Source organism: Hypanus sabinus, chromosome 5, assembly GCF_030144855.1.
Source record: "Hypanus sabinus isolate sHypSab1 chromosome 5, sHypSab1.hap1, whole genome shotgun sequence".
Lineage (NCBI taxonomy): Eukaryota > Metazoa > Chordata > Chondrichthyes > Myliobatiformes > Dasyatidae > Hypanus > Hypanus sabinus.
Genome location: NC_082710.1, coordinates 23,186,125 through 23,204,015, shown reverse-complemented (window position 1 = coordinate 23,204,015; position 17,891 = coordinate 23,186,125). Strand labels below are relative to the sequence as shown.

At 40.1% G+C, this 17,891-nt stretch overlaps 1 protein-coding gene across 10 annotated transcripts in view; it reads left to right on the top strand.

Annotated features, from left to right (window-relative positions):
* The window catches only part of LOC132393991 (band 4.1-like protein 4A), a 131,123-nt gene that overhangs the window by 56,379 nt on the left and 56,853 nt on the right, over positions 1–17,891 (top strand). The window lies entirely within an intron of this gene.

The following is a 17,891-nucleotide window of genomic DNA, read 5'->3' as shown; positions in this document are numbered from 1 at the left end:
TCTATTTATCGTCTGTAAAATGTATAAACTTTTATTTGCTTTTCTATCTTGTTCACCCAATGTTGCTGATCACTGGCCACTGGACATTTTGTTTCCATGAATTCTTTTCTGTATGAAAGTTTTCTGAAAATAATTTGAGCAAATGGTTCTTTTTTTTAAACTCATTATGGTATGCATGGTATCTGTTCAATGTACCCTTAGTGTGATCAAACAAAATTTTATAGAAAGTCAGCAGTAACTCTGTGTACAATGGAATATAATGATGCACACCACATGCTGAGTATTACAGTGCCTATAAAAAATATTCACCCCCCTTTGGAAGTTTTCATATTTTATTGCTTTACAACATTGAATCACAGTTGATTTAATTTGACTTTTTTTTGACACTGATCAACAGCAGAAGACCCTTTCGTGTCAGAGTGAAAATAGATCTCTACAAAGTCATCTAAATTAATTACAAATATAAAACACAAAGTAATTGATTGCATAAGTATTCATCCCCTTCAATTCTGTATTTTATAGATGCACCTTTGACAGTAATTACAGCCTTGAGTCTGTGTGGATAGGTCTCTATCAGCTTTGCACATCTGGAATTTTTCCCCATTCTTCTTTACAAAACTGCTGAAGCTCTGTCAGATTGCATGGGGATCATGTGTGAACAGCCCTTTTCAAGTCTAGCCAGAAATTCTCAATTGGATTGAAGTCTGGTCTCTGACTTGGCCACTCCAGGACATTAACTTAGTTGTTTTAAGCCATTCCTTTGTAGCTTTGGCTTTATGCTCGGGGTCATTGTCTTGCTGGAAAACAAATCTTCTCTCAAGTCGCAGTTCTCATGAAGACTGTTTCATGTTTTCCTCCAGGATTTCCCTTTATTTTGCTGCATTCTTTTTGCCCTCTCCCTTCATAAGCCTTCCAGGTCCTGCTGCAGTGAAATATCCCCACAGCAGGATGCAGCCACCACCATGCCTCATGGTAGGGATGGTGTATTTTTGATGATGTGTGGTACTTGGCTTACGCCAAACATAGCGTTTAGCCTGATGGCCAAAAAGCTCGATTTTGGTTTTATCAGACCATACTTCCAGCTGACTTCAGAGTCTCCCACAAGCCTCTGGCAAACTCTAGCTGAGACTTCAGGTGAGTTTTTTTTCAACGGTGGCTTTGTCTTTCCCACTCTCCCATAAAGCTGTGACAGGTGAAGCACCTGGGCAACAGCTGTTGTATGTGTAGTCTCTCCCATCTCAGCCATTGAAGCTTGTAACTCCTCCAGAGTTGTCGCAGGTCTCTTGGGTGGCTTCCCTCAAAGTCCTCTTCTTATACGGTCACTCGGGTTTTGAATGTGGCCTGCTCCAGGCATACTTGCAGCTGTGACATATTCTTTCCATTTCTGATGATTGACTGAACTGTATACAAAGGGATATTCAGTGACTTGGAAATTTTCTTGTATCCTTCTCCTGACTTCTACTTTTCAATAACCTTTTTGTGGAGTTGCTTGGAGTGTTCTTTTGTCTTCATGGTGTAATTTTTGCCACGGTACTGACTTGCCAGCGGTTGGACTTTCCAGATACAGGTGTATTTTTACTAAATCAATTGAAGCACCTTGCCCACACACAGTGATCTCCATTTAATTAAGTGACTTCTAAAGCCAACTGGCTGCACCAGTGATGATTTGGTGTGTCATATTAAAGGGGGTGAATACTTTTGCAATCAGTTATTTTGTGTTTTCTATTTGTAATTAATTTAGATCACTTTGCAGACATCTGTTTTCACTTCGACATGAAAGAATCTTTTTCTGTTGATCAGAGTCAATAAAGCCAAATTAAATCCACTGTGATTCAATGCTGTAAAACAATAAAACATGAAAACTCCCAAGAGGGGCGAATACTTTTTATAGGCACTGTAGTTTTATTCTACCATGTTCAAATATCAAAGAAGTCATGACAGTTCTATGATGTTTGAAGAAAATTATTCTGACTATTGTGGTTTATCATGACACCAGTGTTAGTGTCATGATCATACAGCACAGAAACAGGCTCTTAGGCTCAAGTCATCTCTACCGACCACAATGCCCATCTAAACTAGTCATGCGTTGATCTAAATGCATTAGATCTATAATCTAAACCTTTGCTATCCACATACCTGTACAAAGGTCCTTTAACCTTTGTTTTGCCTTATTCAATTATTCCAAATCTACCCTGTAAGAGTAAGATCCATTGATGTTCCCAATAGAAATGGTTCAAGTTTAAGTCTTTGTGCTATGGTGAATCTGCTCAGGCGTTTCTTATGGCAAGGCAGTGAAATATTGTTGCATCAAATCAGGAATTTTATTATGAGTACTGCCTTGTAAACTGCTAAAGGTTTGTTCAGTGTACATTGCCTTTCAACGACAGTTACTTCTGGGGAATCAGGCCTGTGGTGGTGAGGTACTCCAAACTCGGTGAAGCAGCAGTAACACATTTGGAGTGTGGGAGGTAGAATTACTTATACAACATTTTCATTCAGATTCTTTTATATTTATGCACTGGTTTTGAAGAGAAAATGATCAATACCTGTGGCATTTTGTAAAGTGAATAATTGTGTAAATATAGGGAGTGAACACAGCTGTAAGGTGAGAATGGAACAGACATAATGAGAACATGCACAGCTCTAGCCAAGTATTAAAAGGGCAGTGAAATGTATATCAGTGACTAACAGAGAGGCAAACAAAAAGGGCATTATATAATTCACAGTTGTTGATGTGAAGATTTGAAAGAACAGCTGATATTGTGGAAGGAAAGTGGTTGGGCATTTAATAGACAATTGCTTCACTGTTTCAAAGGGATGTATAATCTCACAAGGTATAATCTCAAGAAAATCAGTATTGTAGCGGTGTGCTACACGCAGCGCTGAAATAACGACACGGAGTCGGTAAACTGCAGTTAAGGAAGATTTTATTCGAACTTCGCGGCTTAGCTTTAAAGCCTCCCGGATCCCGCCCTCCCCGGGCGCGGATGCTGTAGGAGGCACATATTCACAGTCCCGCACGAGCTTTTCCCTTTGTTAGTGAAGCAGACCTGGCGCCCTTTTGGGACTGGCCTTTATGCCAGCACGCTGGCTATTTGTGAGCCGGTTCGAGTGCACTAGGAAGTGGGTCGCCACATAACCCTCCCCTCCCCCCCAGAACTGGCGATATACCCCCCAACGTCCACAGTCTGGGCTGAACCCTGTTTGGGAGGTAGGCCTCTGCGCAGCGGTGCTGGGAACTCGACCGGTTGCGCCACGTCCACATGGGCCGGTTTGAGGTGGTCTACCGTGAAAACCTCCTCTCTCCCCCCAACGTCCAGCACGAACGTGGACCCATTGTTCCTGAGCACCGTAAACAGCCCCTCGTAGGGCCGATGCCTGCCCCTTCGTACAAACACAAACTTACAGATCTGCAGGTCTTTGGGTACGCAGGTCGGGTTCTGCCCATGCTGCGAAGTGGGTATGGGGCCAGGTTGCCGAGCCTCCTGCATAGTCTGCCCAGAACTGCTGCGGGTTCTTTGTCGTGCCCCCATGGGGCTGGTATGAACTCCCCGGGGACGACCAGGGGTGCACCGTACACCAACTCAGCCGACGAGGCGTGCAGATCGTCTTTGGGCACCATGCGGATGCCGAGTAGGACCCAGGGAAGCTCATCCGCCCAGTTAGCTCCTCGCAAGCGGGCCATGAGAGCCGACTTTAGGTGACGGTGGAAATTCTCCACTAGGCCGTTCGACTGTGGGTGGTAGGCAGTTGTGTGGTGCAGCTGTGTCCCCAAAAGGCTGGCCATAGCTGACCACAGGCTGGAGGTGAACTGGGCACCTCTATCGGAGGTAATGTGGGCCAGTACACCAAAGCGGAACACCCAGGTGGTGATCAGTGCCCGGGCACAAGATTCGGAGGTGGTGTCGGTGAGCAGGACCGCCTCTGGCCAACTGGTGAACCGGTCCACGATAGTGAGGAGGTGCCGCGCTCTGCGCAACACTGGCAGGGGGCCCACGATATCCACATGAATGTGGTCGGAACGCTGGTGGGTGGGGTGGAACTTCTGTGGCAGAGCTCTGGTGTGCTGCTGCACCTTGGCTGTCTGGCAGTGCATGCACGTTTTGGCCCATTCACTGACCTGCTTGCGGAGACCGTGCCAAATAAACCTGTTGGCTACCATCCGGACGGTTGTCCTGATGGAGGGGTGCACTAAGTTATGAATGGAGTCGAAAACACCCCGCCGCCAGTTTGCCAGGACAACGGGATGGGGTTGGCCGGTGGTGACGTCACAGAGTAGGGTCCTCTCACCTGGGCCTACAGGGAGGTCCTGGAGCTGCAAACCGGAGACTGCGGTTCTGTAACTAGGGATCTCCTCATCTGCCTGCTGTGCCTCTGACAGCACCTCAAAGTCTACCCCTTGGGAAAGGGCATGAATGTTGGGGCGAGAGAGCGTGTCCACCACAACATTGTCCTTACCCGAGACGTGCCGGACATCCGTCGTGTATTCAGAGATGTAGGACAGATGGCGCTGCTGGCGGGACGACCAGGGGTCAGACACCTTCGTGAACGTAAAGGTAAGCGGCTTGCGGTCCGTGAACGTGGTGAAGGGCCGACCTTCTAAGAAGTACCTGAAATGCCGAATTGCCAGGTATAGCGCCAACAGTTCCCGGTCGAAAGCACTGTACTTGAGCTCGGGTGGTAGCAGGTGTTTGCTGAAAAACGCCAGGGGTTGCCAGCGACCCGTGATGAGTTGCTCCAGTACCCCACCGACTGCCCTGTTAGATGCGTCCACTGTGAGGGTGGTAGGGTCGTCTATTCTGGGGTTCACTAGCATTGCGGCATTTACCAAGGCTTCTTTCATTTTAATGAAAGCGGCGGCGGACTCCTCGTCCCAGGTAACATCCTTGCCCAGACCCGACATCAGGGCGAACAGGGGGCGCATGATTCGGGCAGCTGAAGGGAGGAAGCGGTGGTAGAAATTTACCATACCCACGAATTCCTGAAGGCCTTTGATTGTGGTGGGTCGTGGAAAATGATGGACTGCGTTTACCTTAGCGGGCAGAGGGGTTGCCCCGTCTTTTGTAATCCTGTGGCCCAGGAAGTCGATGGTGTCGAGCCCGAACTGGCATTTGGCCGGGTTGATTGTTAGACCGTATTCACTCAGTCGGGTGTAGAGTTGACGGAGGTGGGACAGATGCTCCTGACGACTGCTGCTTGCTATGAGGATGTTGTCCAAATAGATGAAAGCGAAGTCCAGGTCGTGTCCCACCGCGTCCATTAACCGCTGGAACGTCTGTGCGGCATTCTTCAGGCCGAACGGCATGCGGAGGAACTCAAAAAGGCTGAATGGGGTGATGAGTGTTGTTTTGGGGATGTTGTCCGGATGCATCGGGATTTGATGGTATCCCCGGATGAGGTCTACCTTGGAGAAGGTCTGTGGGCCATGCAGGTTTGCTGCAAAATCCTGAATGTGCAGCACAGGGTAGTGGTCCGGTGTTGTAGCCTCATTCAGCCTGCGGTAGTCGCCGCATGGTCTCCAGCCCCCTGTCGCTTTGGGCACCATGTGCGGGGGGGAGGCCCATGGGCTATCGGACCTCCATATGATCCCCAATTCCTCCATCCCCTTGAACTCCTCCTTCGCCAGTCAGAGCTTGTCCAGGGGAAGCCTTCGAGCATGGGCGTGGAGGGGTGGCCTCTGGGTCAGGATGTGGTGCTGTATGCCGTGTCGGGGCATGGCTGCTGTGAACTGTGGTGCTAGAGCTGATGGGAAACCCGCCAGGACCCTGGTGAAGTCGTTGTTGGACAGCGTGATGGAGTCGAGGTGAGGGGCTGGCAACTGGGCTGCACCCAGAGAGAATGTCTGAAAGGTCTTGGCGTGGACCAGTCTCTTCCTGGGCAGGTCGACCAGTAGGCTGTGAGCCTGCAAAAAATCCGCACCCAGAAGCGGTTGGGCTACGGCGGCCAGTGTGAAGTCCCACGTGAACCGGCTGGAGCTGAACTGTAGTTGCACAATACGGGTGCCATAGGTCCTTACTGTGCTGCCATTCACGGCCCTCATGGGGACACCTGGTGCCTTGTTGCAGGTGTCGTAACTCGTCGGAGGTAAGACGCTGATCTTGGCACCGGTGTCGACCAAAAAACGGCGTCCCGACCGCTTGTCCCACACACACAGGAGGCTATCCTGATGGCCAGCCACCGTAGCCATCTGCGGCGGCGGGCCCTGGCGTTTCCCGGGAACTTGCAGGGCGAGCTCCAGTGGTGGGCTTCTGTGCCCCACCGCTGGTGATAGAAGCACCAGTGTTCGTTGGGCTCCCCACCCCTGCCTCTGGGGTTAGCGGGCTCTGTGGCTGGGCTAGGTCTGGTTTGCTGCTGGGAGCGTGGCCTGGTGATCTGTGTGACGGACACCCCACTCACCTTCTTGGCTTTCCACAGCGTCTGCCCGGGCTGCCACCTTCTGGGGGTCGCTGAAATCCGCGTCGGACAGCAGCAGGCATATGTCCTCGGGCATCTGCTCCAGGAATGCCTGCTCAAACATGAGGGAGGGCTTGTGTCCTCCGGCCAGAGACAACATCTCATTCATTAAAGCCGATGGAGGTCTGTCCCCCAAACCATCCAGGTGCAGTAAACGGGCAGCCCGCTCACGCCGTGAGAGACCGAAAGTCCTTATGAGCAGGGCTTTGAATTCCGTGTACTTGCCGTCCGCTGGGGGAGACTGTACGAACTCCTCAACCTGGGCCGCTGTGTGCTGGTCAAGGGAGCTCACCACGTAGTAGCAACGTGTGTCCTCTGAGGTTATCTACCGAACGTGGAATTGGGCTTCTGCTTGCTGGAACCACAGGTGAGGTCGCAGCATCCAGAAGCTTGGCAGTTTCAACGAAACTGCATGAACAGATGCGGCGTCGTTCATCTCCAGTCCAAAAATCGTTTGGACAGTCGGGGTCACCAATTGTAGCGGTGTGCTGCTTGCAGCGCTGAAATAACGACACGGAGTCGGTAAACTGCAGTTAAAGAAGATTTTATTCGAACTTTGCGGCTTAGCTTTAAAGCATCCCTGATCCCATCCTCCCTGGACGCGGATGCTGTAGGGGGCACGTATTCACAATCCCGCACGAGCTTTTCCCTTTGTTAGTGAAGCAGACCTGGCCTTTATGCCGGCGTGCTGGCTATTTGTGAGCCAGTTTGAGTGTGCTAGGAAGTGGGTTGCCACAGTATTATAATTTGCTGATACCTGAATTTATTACATTGTTTTTCTTTTGCTTTGTTGAGCATTATGGTGATTTCCTCTTACATGTGATGTGGGTTTTTTTTCTAGAATTTATGTTCCCGGAATTGCTTACACTAAGAGAATTAGTGGGATCAAAAACCAGTGGAAAATCAATTCCTTAAAGATTGAATTATTTGTAGGTGTCAGTTCTCCAATTATTGTAATGTTTCTTTTATTGCTGACTGTGGTGGTGTAATGGAGGACTTCTGGCAGAGGTCAAAATATTTTCCTGAAGGAGTTACTTGGTTATGAATGGAAAGTGAAGGCTTTATTTCAAATGCGTAAACTTAAAAAAACACTTTTTTATGGAGGTTTTAAAATTACAAAAAAATTAAAAAGTTTTCCTTTATTTACCCACCTTCCAGTAACTGAGTTAACCAACTGAACCCTTGTAATTGGCAAAATAACCAGAGATGTATGAGGAAATAGTTTTCCTTGCCTGTTTAGGATTTGCAATGCATTACCTAATGAGACAGGATATAAATATTCTATCATTGGCTATGATGGAAATTAAAGAAACCATTTCTTCTCATTTATTTATTTAATTCCCATCTGATGAGTAATGTAGAATAGTTATCTCCTGCTCTATGAGAAAGTACAATCCGTAGTGAAACATGGAAAGAGGATGAAAGTAGAACTATTTTGATTGGTCTTCAACAAAGCTTATACAGGCTTGCTGAGTAGTTTCCTTCAGTGGTAAAATACAAATGCTGGAAATCCTTAGCAGATGAGACAACATCTGTGGAGTGAGAAACTGAGTTAACATTTCAGATTGAGCTTTTAGCATAATGCATTTGGTGCCCTTTAGTGTTGTGTCTTTATATGTGACATGTTTAATAATCTGAAGGCTGAACTGGTGAAATGTGATGTTTGGTCTGGTCTAGTGTACATCTGAAAAAAGTAAGTTGCTGCTTTTTGTCATTCTTATACTTTCTTCCTGTAAATATTGTATAGTTGCATGTAAAAAAGGCTCTTTTCAATGAGATATATTGGTTTGGGATGTGTAAAGTCTGATGTGCGTACGGGCTACGCCATAGCCTACACCATAGGCCTGATTTATACTACTGTGTAACCCTACGCCGTAGCAAGCATGCGTTGCTGTGACTCTGTCGCTCTTCAATTCACTGCCAAAACGCTAGTTGGTGGTGGGGTTTCTATGCCACTGTGTTGAGTTTCTTCGTGAGAGACATGGATGAGGAAATGCACTTCGAATATTTTCAGATGTAGGCAGGTAGATTTGATGATTTGGTTCATTGTCTCCAACCATTTATTTTGCATCAGTGTACAGACATGGTGGAGAAAAGCAACCGGAAATGCGTAGGAGGAAATGCAATGCTACCAAGCGGAGCAATCACAGTTGTTGTGGTCTGCGTCGCCGCAACATGCGAGTTACTTTTTTTGGGGAGGTGCATGTCATCCTACGGCGTAGGGTACTTGGTACTTATGGCGTACATTTGACGCAGAAGTATAAATCGGCCTAACATTTGACAATTAAAGTTACAAGCAGAAAGGGAGATGATTAAAAACAACTTTGAAAGGCTCTGAAAAGGTTTGTGGAAGTTAAAAATCAATCAAAAATAGTTTTGCATTTGTGTTACTGATAGAAACAAGGGAGGCAAACATTCATCATTTTTGGTAGTGTAAAGTCCTTCAGTACAACTTTCCTTTCCAAATATGTTGGAAAATTGCAGAGAATCTCTTCTTCATGACTCTTAATTGTGTGATTTTTAGAAGATTAAAATCTGTCACGAGCCTTTGTGGCCCATCAGGCCGGTCCTTATGCCGGTTTCCTAATTGTGTGATTGCATTGACAAATTAGTTTATGACATGTGATTTAGTTTGTTGGGCTTGTGATGCAGTCATCCCTTTGTATTGTCACCTTGAATAACCTCAGTGCACTGACAATGATGGAATGGCAAAAATTAGTGCATTGTTTCTGTTTGCAGAGGGGGGTGGATCATAGAAACAGAGTACAGTAGTGTTAGAATGGACAATGGGTATTATATTTCAAAAGGAAATTATATGCAAGGTATTTAATCTGAAAGGCAGAACATTAAATTACAACTGAGAATCCTAAGGGAATGCTATAAATTAAGCCCTGCATTCTGTCTACATTGGGCTCCCAAGCTTTTGTAAGCATGTCATTTCAACTCCCCATTCCATATTGAACAGTTTTTTCTTGGTCTTGTTCATTGTTAATGAAAGGCCAAATATAAACCGGAAGAACAGCATCTTGTATTACGTTTGGATAGCTTACAACCCAATGGTATGAATATTGAATTTTCACATTTCAGGTAACCCACTACCCTAGTGCTCCCCTCCAACATGCAGTACTCACTTGTTCATGTAGCTTCCTTCTTCCCTTTGTTCACTCCTCCCACCTTCTCCCCACTTGATTCCATTTACCCATCACCCCCACCCCATCTGGCTCCATCTATCATATATGCCTCTATCCAACTCACCTCTGCTCAACTGATTCCATCTTCTCATCATTGCCCTTCACATCTAGTTTAGAATGTTTATTATCACTGCCTTTACATAATGTGAAATTTGTTTTGTGACAGTGGTACAGTGCAAAGGCATAAAAAAGACTATCAATTAAAAAATATACAAATAGTGCAAAACAAAAGGAATAATGAAGCAGCATTTGTCAGCGCATGGTCCTTTCAGAAATCTCATGACAGAGGGGAAGATGCTATTCCTGAATTGTTGGTCTTCAGGATCATGTACCACCTCCCTGAAGGATGTAATGAGGTGAGGGCATGACCTTGATGGTGAGGGTTCATAGTCATTGTAACGTTCTCCTTCGCGTGTACTAATAACGCCGAATTCAACGTCGAGATAAACCAGTCAATGAGACCAGATCGCAGTAAGAATAACCATTTACTGTTCACTCTTCACATTAACATATGGTGAAAACTGTTGATAAAACAATACAAGATTGATACAGTATTTGTTCCTTCCTTAATATCACATTTCAATTGTAAATACTTGCAAAGGTGACTATAACTACATTACACTAAGGTGCAGTATACAGGCAGAGTTTACCTGCTCCATTGACTACTTTAAATACACTTCAATGCAAACTATCCGCAACTCTTTAACTAACGAAAGCATAAACATTATCGACCGTCGTTACTTTTAACAGGATCGGCATTAACATCTTAGTTCAATATATCGATTATCTATTAACTTACAGCGTTGCTCTCACTGTGATTTCTAATGCCTGCAAAACAACTTCTGCTCAGGTGTGCCTCGTGGTGAGCCCCCACCCTCGCGTTAATTTCAAACCGGTACTTTCCCACAAGACGCGGCGAAACCGGATGTGACGTCATCGCATGCCGATATATTTTACATGCAATGAATATACTTTAAACGCTTCTAATTCTAACTAGAAAATACTATCGAATGAATTACTAAGCGAAAATATTATAAACTAAATAACTGTCGTAAAGACAGCACAGTCATAGATGCTTTCTTCTTAAAGCACCACCTCTTGAAGATGTCCTCAGTGGTGGGGCTGGCTGAGTCTGCAACCCTCTATTGAAGTGATCAGTTTTTATCTCCCTGTTGAAAATTGCCTTCCATTAATTCTGTGGCTACATTCAATAGCAATGTGTCTAGCCATTTTATTTGTAGATTTTTTCCTTTTGCGTAAAATAATATATTATTTTAAATTCATTTTTCACAGACCCCCCCCCTTTTTAAAGAAACATTATTTTTTCACTATTGGTCATGATATCCCAGGATGTCTGCGTTGGCTGTTTGTTTATCTTGGTATTATGGGATAGATAAGGTCAATCCCACATCAAGTTCTATAGCATTCTTCAAGCTAATATTTTTTTAAAATTTTTAAAATTGTATTTTCAAATAGGTTACAGAAAGAAAAAAATTAACCCTTCCCCCCTTCCCCTCAACCCCTCCCCCCTAACATATCCCTGTGTAAAAAAAAGAAGAAAGAAAGAAAGAATACCTGGATATCGGAAGATCCCCAGATGCTCCATGGAGTTCATAATAGCTTTAATATGGATATTTATTTATTTCCCCAGATAACCAATAATTTTATCTTCGGAGCACCTATATATTTAATCCTATCCTTTGTAAATAAGGGCGCCAAATTTTCAGAAATACTTCATAAATATTTCTTAAATATCTGTTAAATTATAAGTAATTTTTTCAAGTGGAATGCAGCTAAAAATTTCATTTTTCCAATGATTTATACTTAAGTATGAATCCAATTTCCAAGTAACTGCAGTAGCCTTTTAGGTTACTGCCAATGCAATTTTTATGAATTCTTTCTGATATTTATTCAATTTGGATTTCAATTTTATCCCTTCAATATCGCCTAGTAAAAATAATGTTGGATTATGTGGAAGTTGTATTCCAATAATTTGTTCCAGTAAAACTCTTAAATTTGTCCAAAAAGGTTGAATTTTAAAACAAGACCAAGTAGAGTGTAAAAAAAATACCAATTTCTTGATTACATCGGAAGCATTGATCAGATAAATTTGCGTTTAATTAATTTATTTTTTGTGGTGTAATATATAATTGATGTAAAAATTATATTGCACTAGTCTTAGCCGGACATTTGTTGTATTTGTCATACTGTCAAGACATGGTCTTGACCAATTTGTTTCTTCAATTTTAATATTCAAATCAGTTTCCCATTTTTGTCTTTACTTGTGAATTCCTTGTTTAATTGCCTGCTTTTGAATCAAACTATACATACAAGAAATAAATTTTTTAATTTTTCCTTTTTGAATTAAAATTTCTATTTCGTTAGGTTTCGGCAATAACATTATTTGACCCAATTTATCTCTTAAATAAGCCCTTAATTGGAAATAACAAAAAAAGAGTGTTGTTTGATATTTTATATTTATTCTTTAATTGATCAAATGACATTAATATACCTCCTTCAAAACAATCTCCTATATATCTAATCCCTTTTTGAAACCAGTTGTATAAAAGTTGGTTATCCATTGTAAAAGGAATAAGTTTATTTTGAATTAAAGGTATCTTTGCTAATAAAGATTTCTTTATCTCATCATCAACATTTTTCTTATTCCATAAATCAATCAAATGTTTTAATATAGGAGGTTCTTTTCCCGTATCCATTTAGATTCCCACTTATATATAAAATCTTCTGGTATATTTTCTCCTATTTTATCTAGTTCTATTCTAATCCATGCCAGTTTATCTTCATCAAAAAAAGATGCAATAAATCTGAGTTGATTTGCTTTATAATAATTTTTAAAGTTTGGAAGTTGTAACCCTCCTAGGTCAAATTTCCATGTCAATTTTTCCAACGATATTCTTGACATCTTACCTTTCCAAAGAAACTTCCTCACACATTTATTTAACTCTTGAGAAAACTTCTGCAGTAATTGTATTGGTAGTGTTTGGAATAAATATTGTAATCTAGGGAATACATTCAATTTTACAGCATTTACTCTGCCTACTAATGTTAATGGTATCATCCATTTATCAAGATCTTCTTGAATTTTTTTCAATAATGTTAAATAATGTAATTTATATAAAGTCTTTATATCCTTATCAACTCTTATACCTAAATATTTTATACCATTTATCGGCATCTAAATTGAGTTATTAATTGACATTGACTATAATCTCCTTTAGTAAGGGGTAGAATTTCACTTTTATCCCAATTTATTTTGTAGCCTGATATTTTCCCATATTCTTCCAATCTAGAAGATAATTTATGCAGCAAATACAATGGGTTTGTTAAATAAAGCAAAACATCGTCAGCAAATAAATTAATCTTATATTCCTCCTGGTTAACTCTGAAACCCATAATATTTGGGTCAGTTCTAATTAATTCAGCTAATGGTTCTATCACCAACACAAATAAAGCAGGTGAAAATGGACAACCTTGTCTAGTTGACCTTGTTAATTGAAATGATGTTGAAATTTGACTATTTGTCATTACTTTTGCTTTGGGATTAGTATTTAAGGTTTTAATCTATTTTATAAAAGATTTTCCTATCCCATACTTTTCCAAAACCTGAAATAAAAAATCCCATTCCAATCTATCAAATGCTTTTTCTGCATCTAAAACAACTGCCACACTCATTTCCTCCCTCTTTTGTGCCAGATGAATTATACTAAGTTACTGAGTTACATTATCTGCCGATTGTCTATTTTTGATAAATCCTGTTTGATCCATATGTATTAATTTTGGTATTTAGATAATCTATTAGATAAAATTATTGCTATTATTTTATAGTCAGTGTTCAACAAAGAAATAGGTCTATATGATGTTGGCTTTAAAAGATCTCTATGTTTTTTTGGCAATACTATTAAAATAACTGTCGAAAAAGATTCTGGAAGTTTATGCATTCTTTCCGCTTAGTGTATTAACTCCATAAAAGGAGGAATTAGAAAATCTTTAAACTTTTTGTAAAATTCAGGCAGAAAACCATCTTCTCTTGGAGATTTATTACTCTGAAGTGATCCTAGAGCTTCTTCGACCTCTTTTAATGTAAAAGGCATTTCTAAACCCTCCTGTTCTTCCGAATTCAATTTTGGAAGAGTTATTTGTGATTAAAAATCTTTCTATCTCAACATTATCATTTTGTGATTCTGATTGATACAGTTCAGAATAAAAATTCTTTAAAATTTCATTAATTTCTAAAGGTTTATAAGTAATTTTGTTTACACATGTTCTAATTGCATTTATCGTTTTGGAAGTCTGGTCTGTTTTTAACTGCAAAGCAAGAATCTTGTGTGATCTTTCACCTAGTTCGTAATATCCCTGTTTAGTTCTCACAATTGCTTTTTCTGTTCGGTATGTCTGAAGTGTATTATATTGTAACTTCTTATTAACAAGTTGTCTTTTTTTCTTCTGTCATATATCTTTGAGATTCTTTTTCTAATTTTGTAATCTCTTTCTCCAATTGATCTGTTTCTACCATATATTCCTTAATTTTGGAAGTATAACTTATTATCTGACCTCTCAAATATGCCTTCATTGCTTCCCATACTATAAATTTATCATCAACTGAATGTAAATTTGTATCTAAAAAAAACTGAATCTGCTTTTTCATGAAATCACAAAAATTTTGATGTTTTAATAATATTGAATTAAATCTCCATCTGTAAATCGATTCTTCTTTATCCATCATTATCATTGTCATTATCAAGGGGGGAATGATCTGACAGTATTCTTGCTTTATATTCCATATTTTTCACTCTGTCTTGAATATTTGTTGATAATAGAAAAAGATCTATCCTTGAATAAGTTTTATGTCTATTTGAATAAAATGAGTAATCTCTTTCTTTTGGATTAATTCTTCTCCATATATCAATCAAATTTAAATCTTTCAACAATGATAAAGTTAATTTTGCTACTTTTGATTTTGTAACAACCTTTGATCTATCTAAAACTGGATCTAAACAAAAATTAAAATCTCCACCTATTATTATTTTGTCATATGCGTCAGCCAAGTTCAAAAAGGCCTCGTATAAATTTTACATCATTTTCATTTGGTGCATAAATATTCATAAGAGTCCATAGTTCTGAAAAAATTTGACAATGTATAATTACATATCTCCCCGCAGAATCAATTAAGACATTTTGTATTTTAATTGGAAAAGTTTTATTAACCAAAATTGCAACTCCCCTTGCCTTTGAGTTAAATGAAGCTGCGATAACATTTCTGACCCAATCTCTCTTTAATTTCTGATGTTCTATCTCTGTTAACTGTGTTTCTTGTAAAAAAGCTATATCTATTTTCATTTTCTTAATACATGTTAAAATTCTTTCTCTTTTCACTGGTCCATTAAGCCCATTAACATTAAAACTTTAAAAAATCAGTAAGTTAGTCATTATTTTTAACAGGGTTACTCCAATCTATAATAATACCTAATCTTTCAACTTTCGTAGTACCTTGGGGAATCTTTTTAAAAGTCTTCATGTTGCTATATGTCGCCCCCCCCCCCCCCCCCGATTGTGCAGGCAAAGAAAAAAAGATAAAAGAAAAATAGATTATAAAGAAAAAAATAACAAAATACCCCCCTACTAATGTTGTGAATGGAAAATAAAACACAACATTACCCTCCTCCGTTGTACGGGTCATGGCAATCGCCATGATTACACATGTGGATCCCGTAGCAATCGATCCGAAGTTCCCCCAGCTCCCCCGTAACATAAAAAATTATATATAAGAGAAGAAAAAAAATAATATCACTACTCTCAATTAATATTTCTCTAATTTTAACCATTCTCCCCCTGTATCATATAATTAAGAATATATTTAAATATTCTTCTCTCCTTAAACATCCATCAGTTCCATTCACTGTCCCTATCTTCATCTTTAATCCATTTCACTTTTAAATCTTTGACTGTAATTAGCGAATATTTGGGAGTTCTTGTGCGAATTCTTCTGCATCCCGATAGTCACTAAAAAATCTTCTTTTTCCATCATCCAAATAAATTATCAGGGTTGCCGGGTGGCGCAATATAAATTTATAGCTTTTTTCCCCATAAAACTTTTTTTACTGGATTAAGTTCCTTCTTTCTCTTCAAAAGGTCATAACTTATATCAGGATAGAAAAGAACTGTTTTCCCTTCTATCATCAATGGCCCGTTTCTCTTTCTGGCACGTTGGGCAGCTGCCTTCAGGATCTTTTCTTTATCTTGATGTCTTAAGCATTTTACAAGATTGATCGTGGGTTTTGATCAACTTGAGGTCTTGGTCTTAAGGCTCCGTGAGCCCTTTCAATTTCAATTAACTGGGTTTCTTCTTCCATTTCCAAAATTTCCGGTTTCCATTTTTGAAAAAACTGTATTGGATCCTCTCCTTCTGTATCTTCTTTAAGTCCAACAATCTTAATATTGTTTCGTCTGCTAAAATTTTCAAGCACATCCACTTTTTCCAACAACTTTTTTTTCTGATGTCCAGGCAGAAATATTATCTTCCATTTTATTCACTCTATAAATGGTGTCTCCCATTGTTTCTTCCAAGTTTTTAATTTTCTTGTCCATTTTGTCCTGTCTTTTCATCATTTTATCAAACAACCTTTCATCATTTTATCAAACATAATCTTCATATTTTTAATCTTTTTTATTACTTTTAATTCATGCATTATTTGCACCAAAGTTTTTCTTATGTCTCCATCACTTCCAACCTCTTCCTGTTGCTCTTCTTTGTTTCTTCATCTTCATCTGATTTATCCAGAGAATCTGATTCCACCTCATCTTCATTTTCACTTTCAATTCTGATCATAGCTGGGATTTGTAGTTTGGGTTGCTTGTGTTTGTGCATGCCCTTTCCTTCACGCATGCACAATTCCTGTTGCTCTTTTTTTTGGAAATGGTCAATGTTGCCGCAGTTTCCTGTTCTGTATCGCCAGAGGTAAAATGCAGTTGAGCCCGAGGCTCTTTCATAGCCACCGGCCTTGATTCTTTTCCAACTTGTGTTGTCTTCAAAGTAGTAGTTTTCTTCTGCTTCTGTTTAGGAGGCAGATCTTAAGCCAATCCTGAATAGTTTATAAGTAGTTTTAAAGAAGTATTTATTAACTTTTCTTCACTTAAGCGTTATTTTACTGGTTTTTTATGGGAGAGCTGGATTTCCACGTCTCGATCCGACGTCATCACGTGACGTCCCCTTCAAGTTAATGTTGACCTGTTTTTACCTGGTATATATAAAGCATTATTAACAATGTTTGATTGTGCAGCAGGTTATTAATTAATATGAATTTACTATGATTGAAATTTGGAATGTACATAAGCTTATGTGTGATAGTAGAATCGGACTGCTTCCCTTTTGTTTACCTAACTGATTTCAGAAATTGTTTTATTCTTTGGGAGATGATGATAATGATCCATTTAATTGCTTGAGGTGTCTCAGCTGACTTTGCTTGTCTCTTGGCTGGATGTACTCCTATCCATAGACATCATTGTTGGGATTTAGCATGGAAACCATATGGCCATGAAAATGTTTTGTGGGAAAAGTTAGTTCTAAACAATTATGTTACAGTTGAGCATTGTGACAACAATTAGCAACAACTTTAGGGGTTATTTCAAGGGGAAATAATTCTAGTTGAAAAAAATCTTAACCCTGAAACTAATTAATATAATTTTCACAGTGGCAATGAAGTACATAATCTAACATCCCAGCAACTTCTGTGTGTTGTGATACGAGCCTTAGTCAGGTCCAATATTCAGCTTTATTTTGTGGACAGAATTTGTTGCACAAACTAACAATGTAATCCAGTGAATTTACCCCCCCCCCCCCACCACCACCACAAAATGAACGTTTCTGACATCCATCCTAATTCTATGATTACGTAATATACACTTTCTACCATGGTACCTAACTTACCTAATGCAGAAGGCCTATCCACATGGGCACTAATCCTTTTATTATGATTAATATCTTAACACATAATTCACACCAAAGATCACTACATTATAATGTTAGTTTATTGCCTATAATAGTTGCAAACAGCAGATCAGTTTTAACTTATGCTTTGTTAATAAAGCTATTTAAAATTGTAAGACCTTGTAGACGGTAAAATAGAACTTTAGTTACTGCAATAAAAATGCAGAAGAACTTTTAGCAATTCATTTATTATTTTAGTTAATATTTGAGTAGTTTGAATTGTGTTAATATCTATTTACTGC